Source organism: Macadamia integrifolia, chromosome 1 (genome assembly GCF_013358625.1).
Source record: "Macadamia integrifolia cultivar HAES 741 chromosome 1, SCU_Mint_v3, whole genome shotgun sequence".
In the NCBI taxonomy this organism is placed as follows: domain Eukaryota; kingdom Viridiplantae; phylum Streptophyta; class Magnoliopsida; order Proteales; family Proteaceae; genus Macadamia; species Macadamia integrifolia.
The window spans coordinates 3677789-3685288 of NC_056557.1; the positions used below are offsets into that span (position 1 = coordinate 3677789).

General features: G+C 47.1%; 1 non-coding gene across 1 annotated transcript in view; it reads left to right on the plus strand.

Annotated features, from left to right (window-relative positions):
* The first annotated feature begins 7399 nt into the window (after positions 1-7399).
* The window catches only part of LOC122086943, a 156-nt gene continuing 55 nt past the window's right edge, over positions 7400-7500 (plus strand). Inside the window, exon 1 of the ribosomal RNA XR_006142574.1 lies at positions 7400-7500. This exon is cut by the window's right edge and continues 55 nt beyond it. This is a non-coding gene — a ribosomal RNA (5.8S ribosomal RNA).

Sequence of the window (7500 nt, forward strand, 5' to 3'; positions counted from 1 at the left end):
CAACAACAAGAACCCCAATAGGTGTTACTCCTTGTGAGAGGGAGGCTAATTTGGTTGCTAGTCCAATCATCTAGAGACACAAACTATCTCCTTACGTGGAGTATTTAGTCAAGTGGAAGGGGCAACCAGAGAGCGATACGAGATGGGAGACAACTGGCATGCTAGACAGCTCATGAATAAAAGTATCACAAGGAGGTTGTGATGAGGGCATCACAGATTTTGGTGGGGGAGAGTGTCATGACCTGCCCAACATAGTTCCATGGGCCTAGCTCACTAAGCCCATGGACTTAGGCCATTGGGCTAAGTAAGGTCCAAGTTCTAGAGTTTTCTACAAAGGTGAAGTAACAATAGATATTTTATTATAGATATTTGTAGAAGATATTCATAGCAGATATTTTGGGAGAGATTTCTAGAGCTCCACTAAGGAGGTAGGAAGCTTCTAGTTTCCTCCCTAACCGTTGGATGGAGGACATTTGTAAATATCTTAGCCATCCATTGTAATTGGGGTAGGTGTTGCCTCATTTGGCAAAGATACTCACCAAGGACCAACTAAGAGTGTTCAACCAAGCAAGTGAGTTCTCAAGCCTTGTACTCAAGAGTTCTCTAGTGCAATACAAGTTCATTCTTCTCAAACTCACTCTTGTGTTCACTTCTTCTCTTCCCAAGTCCTTTAAGAAGGGTGGTTAGGCTAACTTAGTGCAAGTGGAAGTGCTAACTGCCGGCACGGTTGCTTAGAAAGGTCTAAAGCCGTGACAATGTGCTCTTGAATGGCCCAAGTGTGTGCCTACGCGTGCCCCCATGTGTTGACTCCATGTGCCCATGTGTGCACATTGAATGGCCGCACAACACCCCAAGTGTTGACTATATGTGCACATTGAATGGCCCAAGTGTTGCCTAACTGTTCCCATGCATGCCCACAACTGTTGCCTAAGTGTGCACCAAAGTGTGCCTGTGCGTGCTCTTGAATGCCCCAAGTGTCGCCTTAAGTATGCCTATACGTGTCCCCATGTGTTGAATAAGTGTGTCTACGCGTGCACCCAAGTGTAGCCCAATTGTTGCCGAATTGTGCTCTTGAATGCCCCAAAGGTTGCCTAAGTGTGCTCTTGAATGCCGCAAGTGTGCACATATACGTGCCCATGACTATGCCTACGCATGCCCCCCTAAGTGTGCCTAAGTGCATATGAAGGCAGTGCACAAGGCAGCAGTACCACACGCACGGCCGCACAAGGTGCATGCATGGTGGCAGGCTACTGCGCACTTGGCCGCAATCAAGGCCTTACTGCACGGACGATGTTGCACGCACGGGTGCAAGTATGGCAATGCTACCCCACACAAGGTTGCAGGCCATAGCACGCATGACTACTGGCATGGATGCACATGTCGCGTGCATGATGGCAGGTTGTCTTGCACACTGCTGCACTATCGACCGCGCAAGGTTGCGGGCATGGCCGCACATGCTGTGCCCCTGGCTGCCCTACCACTCGCAAGGTTGCGTGCATTGCCAGACGTGCCGCGCACGCGGTTGCAGGCACGACTGCACCACCACGAGCAAGGTTCCGTTGCGTGGTCGCATATGCATAGCACATGGCTGCACTACCACGTGCAAGTTCGCGAGCATGGCCTCCCATGTGGCGATCTTGATGGCTGGCATGGCCACACATGCTATGGGTATTTCAGCACATGGCACGAGCAAGGTTGCAGGCATTGCTGCACTTCTTTGCCCACGTCTGTAGTCCACCATGCACATCGCCGCACACACATGGGTGTTGCCATGGTCCCCATGGCCCATGCAACGGTGGCTCCTTTGCTGCCTTCGGTTGCACACAAGGCACCAACTGCTACACACGTCAAGGCCTTACCCGCACAACATTGTTTGGGTCTTTAAATCATGTTGTGCAAAACATCCCTTTGGGTTAGAAAAGCCTTGCAATTGGCTATTTGGCACTCAAAGTACAATCATTTTCACTTAAACCTCGCATTTCCATTTTTTTGTTATTTTTTGTAATGTTTCAATCATAAAATATTAAAAAATATCAAAATAAGTTGGAATGGTCCAATATCTTTTCAGAACATTCTATCAACCTTTGGAAGACATCCGAAATTTAGTTTTCAGAAAAATACATTAAAATAAAATTTTCATAGTTTTTTGAATTTAATATTTTTTTAATATTAAAAAATTAATAAAATAAATAGATATTTATCAAAAAATATGATTTTTATATGAAAATAATAAATGGATTTTCCTTAATTTTATACCAAGTTTCATTTGATTTGGATATTTGAAGCTCAAAAAATAGTCCGGTATATTTTTTAGGTGGGGTCAGGTCTCCTTCTGGAAAGGGGCAAAGAGCATAAGAGCTACCTTAAGGGAGGGGGGTGCCACTCTCCCCGGGTGGTTTCTGAGGGGCTGTATAGTGGGGTAGCAGACAATGAGCAGGCATGGTAGGCAAACCCAAAAGACCCATGGCATGGGAAAAAAAGTGAAATAGCACGTCGATTTCAATGAGTTGGCCTTGGTGTGCGTCGAGGCCTGCCACTGCATGCGGCTCGATGCGCATGGTTGCCTGCCTTGCGTGCCTTGACCCCATAGCCACTGTCACATGTGCCAGTCACGGCACAGCATACCAAACGAAGGTGCACGTCCTTGCTAATGGTCAGCCCTTCTGTCGCACAACGCCGCCCCCCCTTCTGTCGCATAACATTGCCTGCCACCGTGGGCTACTAGGCGCACATGGCTACCTACCATGCGTTGCCACACCCCTACTTCTGCTGCCACATGTGTCCATCGATGCACAGCATGCCCAACGAAGGCATGGTGTGTGAAAACTTGTACAAGGCGCGTCCATCCCGACGGTCATCCCCTCTGCTACACACAGTTGCCTGCCATTGTGTGCTGCTGGGTGCACATGGCCGCCTGCCTTGTGTTGTTGTGCCTCCACATCTTCAGCAACATGCGTCTGTCATCGTACAGTATTCCCAAGAGTGTCATGGCATGTGCAAAACACCCACACGGAATGTCGATTTTGAAGATTTGGCCCTTGGTGTGCGTTGCGCCTGCCATGGCATGCTACCTAGCCCTCATGGTTGCCTACTATATACTGCTATGCCTCAATAGTTGTTGCCTCCTACGCTCATAGCTGCAGAGAAAGCCCAACAAAGGCTTGGCATGTATGTGAAAACAAGTACATGGCTCGTCTGTCCAGATGGTCAGCCCATCTGCCGCACACCACTACATGCACCCGTGTGCGGCTGGGTGTGCATGGCTCCCTACCTTCCACTGCCATGCCCCCACAGTTGCTGTTACATGTGTTCGTAGCTGCACAGCATTTGAAAACAAGTAAATGGCCAATACATCCCAATGTTCATCCCCTCTGTCACACACTGATGCCTGCCACCTTGGGTTGTTGGGTGCGCAAGGGTTCTTGCCTTGTGCTGCCGTGCCCCCACAGCTATTGCCAAATGTGCCCGTAGTCGCATGGCATACCCAAGATTGGCCTAGCATGTGAAAATCACCATCAAGGCGTGTTGGTTCCGACGACTGCCTTTGATGTATGTTGTGGCTTGCCATGGCGTGCTACTGGGCATGCATGGTTCCCTGCATAGCTGCTGCCACATATGCCGATAGCCACATGACATTCCCAAGAGTTGCATAGCATGTGAAGGACAGCAACACGGCATGATGGTCCAGATGATTAGCCTCTTGTTTTGCACCTTGGCCGGCCAATGCGTGCTGGTGGGTTTGTATGGCTGCCTGCACACTGCACCTACACCCTCACCGTAGCCTACTACCACTTTTGCTAGTTTTTTTACAGCATGCCCAAGAGAGTTATGGCATGTGAAAAACGTGGAAATGACACGTTGGTCCCCTTGATTAATCCCATCTAGGCACCGTGGTAGTTTGACGTGCTTTGCTTCCTACCATGTGCAGTTGTGTTAGTACCACTTTTTGCGAGTGTGGCCATAGTCACGCATTTCCTCCCCTCTTTGCTCTTTGGCTTGTCGTCATATGTAGGTCATGGTGCAAGGGGTGGGCTGCTGTCTACATTGACAGGCCCAATAAATGGGTTCCACGGAATCATTGGTCAAGTCAGTGTGCACAATAAATAATTGTTTGGTCCCCCCCATCCCATTATTATTTTTTTTTAAATTACATTATCATGGGTTTGTTGCTTGCAAGGGTTTTTTCTTGGTCGATTTTTTGGCCTATGCTATTTGGAGAAGTGCGTTTCTAAGTCGTGCCTAGGTGTGGAGGTGTTTGCATGCCATTTTGCGGCCAATGTTATTATATGACATTAACGTGGGTCTCTAGAGAACATAGGTTGCAAGCTTGCAGGTGGAGGTAGATCATGAGTCCCTCCCCCCCTCCTTTCTTTTTAAAAAAAATTCCATTCTCGTGGGTATGTTGCTTGCAAGAGTTGTGTCACGCTCAGTTTTGTGGCCTTTCCTATTTGAAGGAATGCATTTCTAAGTCGCGCCTAGGTGCGGAGGTGTTTGCATGCCTCCTACTGGAAGTGTTATAATACGACATTCATGTGGGTCTCTGATGAACATAGGTTGCAAGCTTGCAAATGGAGAAAAATCACATGTCCCTTGCCCCCTACCCTTGTTCTTTTAAAAAATATGCATTATCATGGGTTTGTTGCTTGCGAGAGCTTTCTCATACTCGGTCTTGTGGCATTTGCTATTTGGCGAATCGCGTTTCTAAGTCACACCTAGGTGGGGAGGTGTTTACATGTCTCCTGCCGCAAGTGTTATAATACGACATTAACGTGGGTCTTCGGAGAACTTAGGTTGCAAGCTTGTAGGTGGAGATAGATCTCGAGTCCCTCGACCCTTGTTGATTGTTGAGATTTTCATGCTTAGTGGGGCTATTGATTTTTCTTCTACCAAATCGTTATTACGTTGTAGTAGGTTTGGTGGTGGATTGTGTCGGTAGTGGACGCAATGCATGTGAGTGGCTATTGTTTTTCTTGTGGTTATGGGCTCTTTGCTTGTGTATTGAACTACTATGCACAGATACCTCTATGGGTTGCGATGGGCCAAAAGTGTCTTTGTCAAGAGCATGAAAATGGTTCCTGTGTTCCTTACCTAGTTGGATGGAAAGAAGCTTCCCCTTAACTCTCATTTCGTCCCTCTTGCCTGCCCTTGTGGTTGCTGTGAGGTGGCTTGGCATACAATGCATATGTCCACTTTCTCTGTATCAGTGGTGCATGTGCACTGTTTGTGCTCTAGGATGCGGGACATTTTGTGGGGCAAGTTGGATGTGTGTGTGTGTCCTCTTGAATCCTTTGGTTGGGACTTGTTGCATAAGAACGATAGATCGCCATTAATGTATGGAGTAGCATCACCCAATGCACAATTGGGGATGTGGTTCATGTAGTGCTTTTGCATCGAGAAGGAAAGTTACCTGGTTGATCCTGCCAGTAGTCATATGCTTGTCTCATAGATTAAGCCATGCATGTGTAAGTATGAACTAATTCAGATAGTGAAACTACGAATGGCTTATTAAATCAGTTATAGTTTGTTTGATGGTATTTGCTACTCGGATAACCGTAGTAATTCTAGAGCTAATACGTGCACTGAACCCCGACTTTTGGAAGGGATGCGTTTATTAGATAAAAGGTCAGCGTCGGCTCTGCCTGTTGCTCTGATGATTCATGATAACTCGATGGATCGCATGGCCTTTGTGCCGACGACGCATCATTCAAATTTATGCCCTATCAACTTTTGAGGGTAGGATAGTGGCCTACTATGGTTGTAACGGGTGACGGAGAATTAGGGTTTGATTCTGGAGAGGAAGCCTGAGAAACGGCTACCACATCCAAGGAATGCAGCAGGCGCGCAAATTACCCAATCCTAACACGGGGAGGTAGTGACAATAAATAACAATACCGGGCTCTTCGAGAATGGTAATTGGAATGAGTACGATCTAAATCCCTTAACGAGGATCCATATGAGGGCAAGTCTGGTGCTAGCAGCCATGGTAATTCCAGTTCCAATAGCGTATATTTAAGTTGTTGCAATTAAAAAGCTCGTAGTTGGACTTTGGGATGGGTTGATCGGTCCACCTCACGGTGTGTACTGATCATCTCGTCCCTTTTATTGGTGATGCACTCCCAGCCTTAATTGCCGGGTTATGCCTCCGACACTGTTACTTTGAAAAAATTAGAGTGTTGAAAGCAAGCCTATGCTTTGGATACATTAGCATGGGATAACATCATAGGATTTCGGTCCTATTACGTTGGCCTTCGGGATCGGAGCGATGATTAACAGGGACAGTCAAGGGCAATCGTATTTCATAGTCAGAAGTGAAATTCTTGGATTTATGAAAGACGAACCACTGCGAAAGCATTTGCCAAGGATATTTTCATTAATCAAGAATGAAAGTTGGGAGATTGAAGATGATCAGATACTATCCTAGTCTCAACCATAAACCTTACGAGAAATCAAAATTTTGGGTTCCAGGGGGAGTATGGTTGCAAGGCTGAAACTTAAAGGAATTGACGGAAGGGCACCACCAGGAGTGGAGCCTGCGGCTTAATTTGACTCAACTCGGGGAAACTTACCAGGTCCAGACATAGTAAGGATTGACAAACTGAGAGCTCTTTCTTGATTCTATGGGTGGTGGTGCATGGCCGTTCTTAGTTGGTGGAGCGATTTGTCTGGTTAATTTCGTTAACGAACGAGACCTCAGCCTGCTAACTAGCTATGTGGAGGTGACCCTCCACGGCCAACTTCTTAGAGGGACTATGGCCGTTTAGGCCATGAAAGTTTGAGGCAATAACAAGTATGTGATGCCCTTAGATGTTGTGGGTCGCATGCACTACAGTGATGTATTCAACGAGTCTATAGCCTTGGCCGACGAGCCCGGGTAATCTTTAGAAATTTCATCATGATGGGGATAGATCATTGTAATTGTTGGTCTTCAACAAGGAAATCCTAGTAAGTGCGGGTCATCAGCTCGCGTTGACTATGTCCCTGCCCTTTGTACACTCCGCCCATCGATCCTACTAATTGAATGGTCCGGTGAAGTATTCGGATCGCGGCAATGTGGGTGGTTCACCTCCGTTGACGTCGCAAGAAGTCCACTGAAACATATCATTTAGAGGAAGGAGAAGTCGTAACAAGGTTTCTATAGGGGAACTTGTGAAAGGATCATTGTCGATACCAGCCCAGCAAGACCTGTGAACATGTTGTATTACGCCATCAAGGTAGGGCGTGGGAGCGTGAGCTCCTTCCTTCCCGACCCTTGTAAAAGGTTGGCCTGCAATCCTTCGTAGCATTCAACACAAACATAACCACCGGCACAGTCGGTGCCAAGGAACTCACAACGGAAAGGACATGACATCATTGTGCCTTTGGTGTGGTGTGGTCATTCTAGAACCGAATCTATCTTAACGACTCTCGGCAATGGATATCTCAGCTCTTGCATCAATGAAGAACATAGCAAAATGCGATACTTGATGTGAATTGCAGAATCCCGTGAACCATCGAGTCTTT